The sequence below is a fragment of the Camellia sinensis genome, chromosome 4 (genome assembly GCF_055761805.1).
Source record: "Camellia sinensis isolate YWXY chromosome 4, ASM5576180v1, whole genome shotgun sequence".
NCBI classification, from domain to species: Eukaryota; Viridiplantae; Streptophyta; class Magnoliopsida; order Ericales; family Theaceae; genus Camellia; species Camellia sinensis.
Window position 1 is genome coordinate 194,712,579 of NC_138964.1, and position 12,670 is coordinate 194,725,248.

Genomic DNA, 12,670 nt, shown 5'->3' on the forward strand with positions numbered 1-12,670 from the left:
ACCCCCTCCATGTGATGGCAGCAAACCTTGAAGGAATGGCCGGCATTATATTTATTTTGAACTAGTTAATTAAGATTAAATGTATAAAATTTTTGTAAAAACTATCATCACAAAAGAGGAGATTTTGTTGTTTATATACAATAGGACAAAGTATTTCTATTTGCCATTTAAATCTCATGGAACTGGACTACTAATACCATCCTCCTTCATACTCCTAATCCTTCCATTTTTTAGGAATTACCAGTCCTATCATATTTTTATCTTATAATTTTTTTTTCTACCCAGCAAAATTTGTACAAATCAATTGAATTACTCATTCAATCATAGTTCCTACAACGATTATCAAACATAGCCTTTACAAAATAGAAAAGCCATGGTCTCTCATTATCTTCTTCTAATTCCATCTTTCAACATCCATCACATATACCTGGCATACATATTGGGTATGTACAAAACAAACAGGGCCTTGGATGGGTCTCAAAGCCTCCAAATTAAGTAATTATTCAGCAATCTTAGAACATCATATGATCTTATTTACATGATACACTCCAAATTGATAATTTTAGTAAATTTTTAAAATTTATATTCACTAATCATGCGTAGTAACTATTTTTTATTTGTTAGGAATACCATATAGACATTTAATAGTTTTCCTTGCAAATTAAACAAGGAGTATGGAAGCAGTTTTTTTAAAATTAAAATGTTAATTTTATTATTATTGTTAAGGTTGCCAGCCGTATCGTGTGATTGCTAATAGTTGACAGACCAAAAACGTGATATCGTTCTCCACTACTAGCTTTGTAGCTTCCACTCTATGAACCCCATCACTCTTTTGTCTAATATGCTGTTGTGGATCGGGGGCACACTAGCAAACACAAACAAGCAATAACACAAGAGTTTTAATGTGGTTCGGCAAGTCGCCTACGTCCACGGGCAGCGGATTTCACTATATGGAGAGAAATGGAAGAATTACAAACAATACACTCTCTGATAGTTGTTCACTCACACACTGTATTTTTCTCTATACAACTCTTCCCTTGGCCTCTCTATTTATACACTCAACAGTAGGCAAAGAGGTTGGCTGGCCTTGCACATGGCCAGCTTGTTCCTTCACAAAAGTGGCTGTCCACCTTTGTGACTTGTCGGTTGGCAAGGGTTGGCAAGCTGTATTGCTAGTTGGCAATGTGTTGGCTTCACATGGCCAGCCTTGCATGGCTAGTTGGCAAGGTGAATCTTTAGCCAATCTTCAATAAATCTCCACCTTGGCGAGGATTCTCTTATCCAACATAGTGATCGATCAACACTGCCTTGCACTTCAAGGTGCTCAGCTCCAAGAGATGTTGACCAAGTCCAAACAATGTTGGAACTTGATCCCAGAAACCACTTTTGTGAGCATATCGGCTGGATTATCTGCAGTACTAATCTTTTGAAGCAGAATATCCCTCTCATTCACAATTTCTTGGATGAAATGGAAACGGACATCAATGTGCTTGGTGCGGGAATGGTGAACCTGGTTCTTTGCCAAACAAATAGCACTCTAAATGTCACAGTACACCTCAACGTGCTTCTGAATAGTACCCAAGTCCTCAATCAACCCATGTAACCAAATAGCTTCCTTAAAGGTTTCCGTCACTGCCATGTACTCTGCCTCTGTAGTAGACAAAGCAACCGTTGACTGAAGCGTTGACCTCCAACTCACCGGCCCTTTAGCAAGCGTAAATAAATACCCTGTTGTTGATCGGTGTTTGTCCAAATCACCAGCATAATCTGAGTCCACATATCCAACCAAATTCTGTCTGAGTCGATTATCTTTCTCAAACTTCAATCCTAGATTAACCGTGCCATGTATGTACCTTAGGATCCATTTCACTGCCTGCCAGTGATCTTTTCCTGGATCATGCATATACCTGCTTACCGTACTCACAGCATGTGAGATGTCAGGCCTTGTACAAACCATAGCATACATTAATGCACCAACTGCATTTGCATATGGAACTTGTGCCATATGCTTCCGTTCTTCTTCTGTGCGTGGAGACATTGAAGCACTAAGCTTGAAATGAGGGGCCAATGGTGTACTCACAGCTTTTGTTTTCCCATTTATGCCAAACCTGTCTAACACCTTTTTCAAGTATTGAGTTTGTGTCAGATGAACCGTGCCCTTCTTCCTGTCTCTCTTGATCTCCATGCCAAGAATTTTCTTTGCTTCTCCCAAATCCTTCATTTCAAACTCTCTTGCTAACTGTGCCTTGAGTTTGTTAATCTCCTTATTGCTCTTTGATGCAATTAACATATCATTTACATATAAAAGCAAATAGATGAAGGACCCATCTGGAAGCTTACGGAAATATACACAATGATCAAATTGACTTCATGTGTATTCTTTCTCTATCATGAACCGCATCAAATCTTTTGTACCACTGTCTCGGGGGTTGCTTCAATCCGTATAACGATTTGTTCAGCTTACAGGCCCAATTCTCTTTTCCAGTAACTTTGAAACCATCTGGCTGGGACATTTATATCTCTTATTCAAGATCTCCATGTAAAAAGGCAGTTTTGACATCGAGTTGTGCGAGCTCGAGATCAAACTGTGCAACCAAAGCTAATAAGATACGAATAGACGTGTGCTTCACAACAGGTGAGAATACCTCATTGTAGTCTATTCCTTCCTTTTGAGCATAGCCTTTAGCTACCAATCTAGCTTTGAATCTGATGTTGTCTTTGCCTAGGATGCCTTCTTTCTTGGTGTAAACCCACTTACACCCAATTACTTTTTTGTAGGGGTGGGCGCGGATCGGTTGTGGCCACGAAACCTCCAATCCGCCATTCGTCCGCCAGATTGGCGGATTGAAGAAAATCAATCCGCATCCGTCCACCAATCCGGCGGATGTGGATTGAGCGGATTGGCGGTTTGGCGGATGGATGCGAATCGGTTTGGCGGTTTAAAATTTTATAAATTTTCAACATAATTCAACTTGTACACTTCCTCAAACAAAAAAAGAAAAAATAAAAAAAAGAAAAAGAAAGTATTACAGTCAATGACTTTAAAAAGTATTACAATTGCTGTATGCTTTATCCAAAGAATTTTTTTTTGAAACTTTAGAATATCACGATCACTGCATGCCTCATCCACATATTATAATCATAGCATGATTCATCCCCATAAAGTATTACAATCTGTAATTGTTAAAATATAATAACAATTCAAACCACCAAAACCATGAACAGAGCAGTAGTAGAGATTGAATGTCTCTGTATTGTTACATCTACATATGTTTTTGAAAACAAAAGCCAACCAGCATATATCATATTTTCTATTTATTATTTTTAGAGTTACATTTAAAAACTAAAAAATATAAATGAATAATACGTTTATTTTTTTTTAATTCAAAAAATATATTCAAGTTGAAAACTTTTTTTCAATAGAATATTTAAACTCTTTTTCAATTGAAAACACAAACATAATATTTAAACAAATTGAAAATACAAAGTCTTATAAATTACTAGGGGTGCTTGCGGTTTGGCGGTTCGGTTGCGGCCAAAAAATCTTAAATCCGCCATCCGTCCGCCAAATTGGCGGATTTGAGAAAATCAATCCGCAACCGTCCGCTCGTCATCACGCATCCGTCCAAAATATGGCGGATCGGTTCGGTTCGGTCGGTTTTGGCGGATCGGTATATCCGCTGCTCACCCCTACTTTTTTGCCTTTTGGAAGTTGCACCAACTCCCAAGTCTGGTTCTTGTGAAGTGACCCTCTTCATCCATAGCCTCCTTCCAATTAACACTTTCTGCATTCTGTACGGCTTCTTTGAAAGTGCAAGGAACATTGTCTTCAATGATTGGAAGTACATAGGCTACCATATCGGTCATCCAACCGGGTTGCTTAGTAACCCTTTTTCCTTTCCTGATTGCAATGGGTTCTGATTGTTGTGGGGCCTCTGGATCTTCATTTTCATCTGAACTTTCTTCAGAGCTATCCACTGAGACTTCTTCAGGATGGTTGATTGGTTGACTAGTCTTTGCTGGAGTTTCAACCTCCACCTGCACTGACTTCTTCAATGCTTCATCATTTTCTTGAGGATTTGGTTGCTTCAGCATTGTAGACTCATCAAAGGTAACGTCTCTTCTAGTGACAACTTTCTTTGATTTAGGGCACCAGAGTCTGTATCCCTTGACACCGTCACTAAAGCCTAAGAAGACAGCTTTCTTGGCTCTAGGATCCAACTTAGATTCTGTAACATGAAAATAGGCTGGACATCCGAAGATACGTAGCTGATCATAATCAGTAGCTGGCACTCCTGACCATACCTCCATGGGAGTCTTGCCGTCTAGTGCTGCAGTAGGTAGTCAGTTAACAAGATGACGAGTATAGTTCAATGCCTCGCCCTAAAATGCCTTGCTCAATCCAGAATGTGACAGCATACACCGGACTTTCTCCACCAAAGTGCGGTTCATGCGTTCTGCAACTCCATTTTGCTGCGGTGTTCTAGGAATTGTGAAATGTCTCACTATTCCTTCATTTTGGTAAACCTCAAAGAAGGGTCTATTGTGTATTCCTCGCCATTGTCAGATCTGAGCTTCTTAATCTTTCTGCCTGTCTGGGTCTCAATCATTTTCTTTCACATAAGAAAGATTTCTAATACTTCATCTTTATGCTTCATTGTGTAAACCCAAACTCTTCTTGAGAAATCATCAATGAACGACACAAAGTAGTGTTTACCTCCCAATGAAGCATTCTTGGAAAAGACCCCATATATCGGTGTGAACGTAGTCTAGAATCCCTTTGGTATGATGAATAGCAGTACCAAACTTGATTCTTGTTTGCTTGCCCAGTACACAATGCTCGCAGAACTCAAGCTTCCCTGTTTTGGCGCCTTTCAACAGGCCTTGCTTTACCAACCCTTGTAAAGCCTTTTCACCGACATGCCCTAGGCGCATGTGCCAAAGTCTGGAAGTGTCTGATACATCATCTTCTGAGCTGGTGGAGACAGCCACTCTCTCTGTGACTGTAAGGCCGTCTAGGAAATATAAATTTCCCTGTCGAGTACCCTTCATTGCAACAAATGCTCCTCGAACAACTTTGAGGACTCCACCTTCCATAGTTTCTCTGTAACCTTTGGAGTCTAAAACTCCCACTGAGATGAGATTCTTTGTCAAATCTGGTACATACCGAACATCTTCAAGAATTCTGATTGTTCCATCATATATCTTCAGTCAAATTGTTCCAATACCCTTTGTCTAGCAAACTTGGTTGTTGCCCATCAGTACAACTCCTCCATCGAACTCTCGTAAGCTCGAGAACCACCGCTTGTTAGGACACATGTGGTAGAAACATCTGGAATCTAGAATCCATTCATCAGACTGGCCATATGATGAAACTGTGAAGGCTGATCCTTCACCATTATCTCCATTTCGTGCAACGTTCACCTTTTCTTATTTCTTGTCTTTATTGGGACAATCTTTTGCCCAATGCCCCTTCTGGCGACAAGCAGCACACTCGTCTTTTGCAAGATGTCTTTTATCTGATGATTTCCCTCTGGATTTTGAGCAAGACTTTCCTCGCCCTGTATATCTTCTGTTATTTGTCCTGCCTCTGACTGTCAATGCCTCGGATGTTGAGTCCCTGTTTGCAGCTTTATCTTTCCTTTTGAACTCATTATTTACCAAGGTGTTTGCAACATCAACATACTTGATCTTTTCTTTACCGTACAGTAAAGTGATGGTGAGATGATCATATGTGTCAGGCAAGGAATTCAACAGTAACAATGCTTTATCTTCATCACCAATGTGATCATCCAAGTTTTTTTAAATCGGTAAGAATTTTGTTGAAATTGTTTGGGTGTTCATTCATCGAAATACCTTTTTTATAGTCGAAACGAAATAACCTCTTCTTCAAGTAGAGTCGGTTCTCAATGCTCTTTGTCATGAACTTGTCTTCTAGCGCCTTCCAAAGCTTCTTCGCAATATCATATTCTGTGAAGGCATACTTCTCATCTTTTGTAAGGCAAAGTCGGATGGAACTACAGGCCAGGAGATTCACTTTCTCCCATTCTATCTCGTCCAGGTCATCTGGTTTGTCTCCTAGAGTGAAGTGCAGGTTCATTTGGACAAGCATATCTGTAACTTCGCATCTCCACATGCCGAAGTTGCTGCTTCCATCAAACTTTTCTACCTCGAACTTAGCATGGGACACCGGGGTCCAATACCTAAAGTTGTTTGTAGTCGCAGGGCTGCTTGTAGACTCGGCTAATCTCCTTTCTGTAGATTCTGCCATTTAGACTATTTTTTTTTCTCAAAACTCCGATTCAAAAAACTGACCGTATGGATGTGTCCAGAATACTCCAAATAGTTGGAAAGTACTATTAAATCGCCAGAAACGGACTCTGAATGACTCAGTTCAAGCCAAAACAGTTTGGACGGTTCAGATGCACGGCTACACCTTAGCCACGACGCACTGGATCAATCCTCCACGTGTTGACGTGGAGATGACGGGGCGGATGACGTGTCAGACACATGGCAATTGGGCTGACGTGATAGATGACGTGTCGGATGACGTGGCAATCTAGCTGACGTGGCGGTTGACGTGTCTGTCACGTACACACTGAACTGGCATTGAGTTGGCACGTGACCTGGAGATGACGTCACTCCCACGCGGGCGCAACTCACCTTCTTCCTCTCGCCGTGCGTGAGGGCGCGTGGTTGCGCATATATTGACGCGCCAATTGCTGAAACGATGCGTGAAGCGCGTGGTAAGAGTGGGCTTCACTCTCCTACTTCAGAGGGCGTGTGAGAGCGTGTTCTTGCTCTTCTGGGGCTGGGCTTTGCTGTTCTGGACTTCTCTTCTCAAGGGCTTCCTCCTGGTATGCTCAAAAGTGGATTTTAGACACTTCGAAATCTGGGCACTTTTGGAAAAAATTTGATTTTTCAACACCCGGGCTCTGATAACACAAGAGTTTTAACGTGGTTCAGCAAGTCGCCTACGTCCACGGGCATCGGATTTCACTATATGGAGAGAAATGGAAGAATTACAAACAATACACTCTCTGATAGTTGTTCACTCACACACTGTATTTTTCTCTATACAACTCTTTCCTTGGCCTCTCTATTTATACACTCAACAGTAGGCAAAGAGGTTGGCTGGCCTTGCACATGGCCAGCCTATTCCTTCACAAAAGTGGTCGTCCACCTTTGTGATTTGTCGGTTGGCAAGGGTTGGCAAGCTGTATTGCTAGTTGGCAATGCGTTGGCTTCACATGGCCAACCTTGCATGGCTAGTTGGCAAGGTGAATCTTTAGCCAATCTTCAACATATGCAACCACAACACAACAACAACACTACGGTTTCATTAATTGCTCATCATCTACATTTTTTTTTAATTTTTGTTTTTAATTTTAATTTTTTTTCCTTTTCTTCTACTTTGAGCATGTTTAAAAATAAAATAAAAAAAATCTCATCTCGTCGTAAATTATAGACAAAAAACAAAAGAAAAATAATAAATAAATATGAGAGTTCAATTTAGCTATTTAACCATTTTCACCTTAAAATGTTATGGTGTAATTAGATTGTGATTTTCTTTTCTTTCTTTGGTAAATGTAATAATTTTTGTGATTTGTATAACAAGATTGTGGCCACTTGGTTGTGTGCTATTGAGTGGGCACATCATTAATTGCGTGAAGAAAATCATTTTACACATGTAGTGTTAGTTTTTGACTCATTTTAAATCTTAATTGAGGTGTAATTTGATTTATAGTTATTGATGTTGGACAATATTCACTGTATATCGAATAAATTAAGTTTGTATATTTAACAACAAACCAAATAAATAAAGGAAATGAGAGAGAATGTTTGATTACAAAAATCAAATTGATTAATTTCTTGAACAAATTTTTTGATCAAGTCTAATGTTTAACACTGTGTCCTTCAGACAGATTTGTCCTCTCCACGGTACTTTCAGAATGTTGACGTCTATCTCCCAGGATAAAATGATCAATCAACAAAAAATTGCAGCACTACAATTTTTTCGTACAACAAACACACTTAGTGTATACACTCTTTCTCACAAAAAATTAATGAAATTAATGCAGTAAAATGCAGAGATGAATTGCAGTAGACAAGAACGAAAATTGAAGTGAAAACACCAAATGAGGGCTGGCTATTTATAGATAGAGTGGTGGCTGTACAGATTTGAATGAATAGGTATGATACCTGTTTGGACAGATCTGGTTTGATTTTCAAACAAATAAAACTGTTTTGGGTTTGAATAGATTTGGATCTGTTGGACAGATATGAAACTGTTCACTGGACAGATTTGAATTTAAATTGTACAGAATTTGAACTGGACAGATTTGAATTAAACTGTACAAAATTTGAAGAGGTGCAAACGGATTTGAATTCAAAAATTGAAGACAGATTTTTGTTGACGTGCCCGAATGTCCCGGCTCCGCGCGCGAAGGCGCGAGATCCGTTTAGTTCATTAGCTACTACAGTTCGGACTCAATGTCACTGTTCTAAATCTAATCTCACAAAGTGCAATGTGAGACCGATAAATCACCAAAGAGTCCAAATCCGACAAATCGTTTTGGAAAATTGATTTTTATAAAGAAATGCCAAACATGGACTGCTTTGGATACATAGTCGCCACTTAAATGTTTTTGTTTTGGGAAATTTAGGAAACCCTGACTTGTGCCTAAGGCCACGTGTCCGTCATCACCAAAGTTGCCTCGGCTCGGGAACTTGGGTACGAGAGGGAAAGGTCATGCAATGAGCACCCCCGCTCGCCCGATCAAAGATCGGCCTTTACTAAGCATAATATTTTGTTTTTGAAAACACATGTATTCTTATTTCGGTTTATTAGCTAGCTTACTATGTGATGCCCACAGCATACAAGTATAGACTAGATCGCCTAAATTGAGATGTTTGTTTGAAAATGGTTTGAAGGTGTTACTCGTAAGTAGGCTAAGACGTGGATTTGCCACCTTAAAGTGGGCTTAGAAAACATGATTTTGCCACTCTCAAGTGGGCTTAAAACTCGCATTTCAATGAATTGTTCCAATTCAAGCAATCTAACCTTCACCTACAGACATTTAGGCAGTTATATCAGTTAAGCAAATAGCCTTATGGCAAGCATGCTATCATGTTAACACTTACACATATGCAAGATGCTAAAATAAAAAAAAACACTCACAGTGTACTCCGAGCCAAAAAAGAAGCTAGTTAGTAATCAATGTATGATCTTAGCTATGTCAATGAATGCCTAATGCAACACATGCAAAATGTAACTAAGATAGACTCGGTTATTCTAAGATGTCATGTGAATGCAACTTGATAACATGTATTCAAATAAGAATTGAAGTACAATACAGTTTGTATGATGCGCCGGGCCCGGTGTATGCAAGACAGATGAATGGATGCAAACATGCTAGCATAAGGATGCTAATCAAAACATGACCTAGAACTAACCATTGTAAACGGTTAAATAAAAGGGAGAAAGACGTGGGGTTGGAAGACATTCACACACTCACGCACACTTATTACAAAATTCGCCCTCTCGATGGAGGGTCTGAATAAGAAGCTAACTAGCTAATCTAAGCTAATTAAACTAATTATTACAGAATAAAGCTAATTAACTAATCCTAGTTAACTAACTATTACAAAACAATTAAGCAGCTAAACGCATTAACTACTTAAGTATAGAATCCAAAGCATAAACTAGCTAAGCAAATTAGCTAAATAAAGTGATAAATTAGGAGCCTCAGAGGGAGAAGAGTGTATGCATGCCCGGTCGCCTCGTTCGGAAATCCGTCGTGATGCCCTAACTTGCCTCTGTTTGCAATTGTTCTCAGAACCTTGCACCAAGCTCCAGAAAGCTTCTAACTCACCTTGGGGACCTGTGGGAAGATGGCCGACCAGTTGTTAATGTGGGAGACCACCTACCAACCACTTTTTGTTGTTACAGACCAGAAAAAGTGGTCGGTCAGCTAGTTTTTCTGGCTGGCCGGCCAGTTTTGCTGCACTTCTCCAGTTTGCTACAACAGAGAGCAAGAAAGGGCATGACAATGTATTTGCAAGATATGTGTGCACAACCACTTTCCCTATCATTTCATAAGCTCAAGGGAGTGCGGTTCTTGACCCTTGGGCCACCAATCGCGCATTTCAATGCATGATGGCCGAGAGGCGAAGTTGCACAATCAATATTAAATGAATGCACACATAATCACATAAAGCCTAAAACTCTATCATGATTGATCAAGAGGGTCGGCGACCGAGAATTGAGGCATGTTTCATCACTTTAAGTATGAAACATCCCTCGTTTCTTGTGTTTGGACTAACACCTATTCCAAACACAAATGCAATGCAACTACATGGCATACACAATGCAAAGAATAACATAACATACACAATGCGATGTGACCTAAGCATGTAGACAACATGGCATGCACAATGCTAAATGCTAAGAACATGGGATACTCAATGCAATGGACAACATGGCCTACACAATGCGATGTAACCTAAACATACACAATGCAAAGTATATGGCATACACAATGCAATGAACATGGCATACACAATGCGATGTAATGTAAGCAAGCAAACAACATGCAATCAAACATGCTCAATGGACTTAAACCAAGATGGACAGACCTCAGCCATGCCCAAATCAGTGGCCATAATGCTAAAATAAAGGCATGAAATGCAAAACAAAGCATGCACATGCATTGGCTCATCAACTAGGTGTAAGAGCACAACTCTCAAGAGTGCTCAAGGAGTGACAAATGTGGAAGTGCAATAACACTATAACCTCTGAAATTAAGTAAGAAATGATGCCAAATCATTTAAACAACACAAGTATAGCATGCAAAGGTTCTCAAGCATTAGAGCTAGCGAAGAGGACTACAAAGGAGGCACGCAATACATGGCACAAATGCATGAACCAACCATGGACAGAGCTCAAATAGGTCTAAACAAAGACCAAAACATGCTGAGATGGAGGCTCAAAGGCCTAGGCATGCAAGCATACACATTAGGCCATAAGCTAGGCAACAAATGCACAACACTCAAAGGCACTTACAGAGTGAATGAAGTGGGAACATGGCAATACTACATGCTCTGAAATGTCATGTTAAAGGATGCCAAATCATGTACACAACACAAATGAAGCATGTTATGGTACCCAAAGCTTGAAGCTAGCATAGGCATTTGTACTACAACTATGCAAAACATGAAGCATATGGGAAAGGCAACCCAAAACAGTCCTAGAACATGTTAAAATGAGTCTAAAACATGTATGGAAGGAAGCCAAAATAATCTAGCATGAAAGGCATAAAGCATGGATCGTGCAAGGCAAATAAGGTGGATTACACTACACCTACCAAGACCAAGCATGGGATGACTTAACCAACAAAAATCAGAGTCATATCATGGCAAAATAACCACAAAAACACATTGAAATGATAGCTTGCAAGCTTAGGCATGAAGGCATACGCAATGATTCATGTTAAAGCATAAAGGGCAAACCCTCCAACGCATTGAATAAGTGAAAGATGCAAGTGTGTGGCTACACTACATGGACTGAAATTACATTTCAAATGATGCCAAATCATTCAAATAGGCCAAGCAATGCATGCTATTGGACTTGATACACAAAGCTAACAATCTAGAATGCACTATAGCTATACAAAGCAAGGCATGCATGACCAAAACAACAAAAATCAGAGCTTAAGCATGCTAAAACATGGACAAAAGCTTCTTGAAGTTAAGGCAAAAACATACTAGAATGATAGTCTAAAGCATGGTACACATTAGGCTAGTGAAGGGAAATGTACTACAAGTGCATGGAGCATGCATGGGCCAACCAAACCAAACCTTAACAGAGGTATGACATGGCAAAACATCACCAAAAACATGCTGAAATGGAGTCAACATAAGCTAGAAAGACATGCTACTTCATGAAGCATACAAGACTAGTTTATGAAATTTACACTACAAGTGTATAAGGCATGCAAGGGCCAACCAAACTAACCCAAAACAGATCTAAGGCATGTTAAAACAACACCAAAAACCTACTGAGATGGTCCCAAAACAAGCTAGAAAGACATGCTCAAACATGAGGCACACAAAGCTAGTTTGTAAGATTTACACTACAAGTGTATTATGCATGAAAGGGATGATCAAGATAACCAAAAACAGTGGCATGCCATCTCAAAATAACCCCAAATACAAGCTAAGATATGGCCAACATAAGCTTAACAAACATGCTCAAACGTGAGGCATATATGGCAAGTATACAAGACACAAGGAGAGGGGATGACCCTCTCCTATTTGGGACCCCAAAACCACATTTCCACCACTGAAAATCCTCTGGATTTCAGTGGTAGAAAGGTCATGCAAAAGCTAAGACAAGAGCCAAAAGGGATGGCTCAAAACAAGGCCTAACAAGGCCTAAGAGGGGGTAGACCACCCCTAACACAAAAGTGACCTTAAACAAACATTTTAAGCATGCAAGAACAGAACTTTTTTCAGTAGGAAGTTAAGTCTAAAACACCATGCAAATAGGTCTAAAAACTTAAGCAAAATCAAGGGATTTAAGGGTCATGCAACAAAAGTAATCTATGATGACGAAAAGTAGTGAAGAAAATAAATTTCGTCTCTAAATAAGAATAATCCGCGATGAATT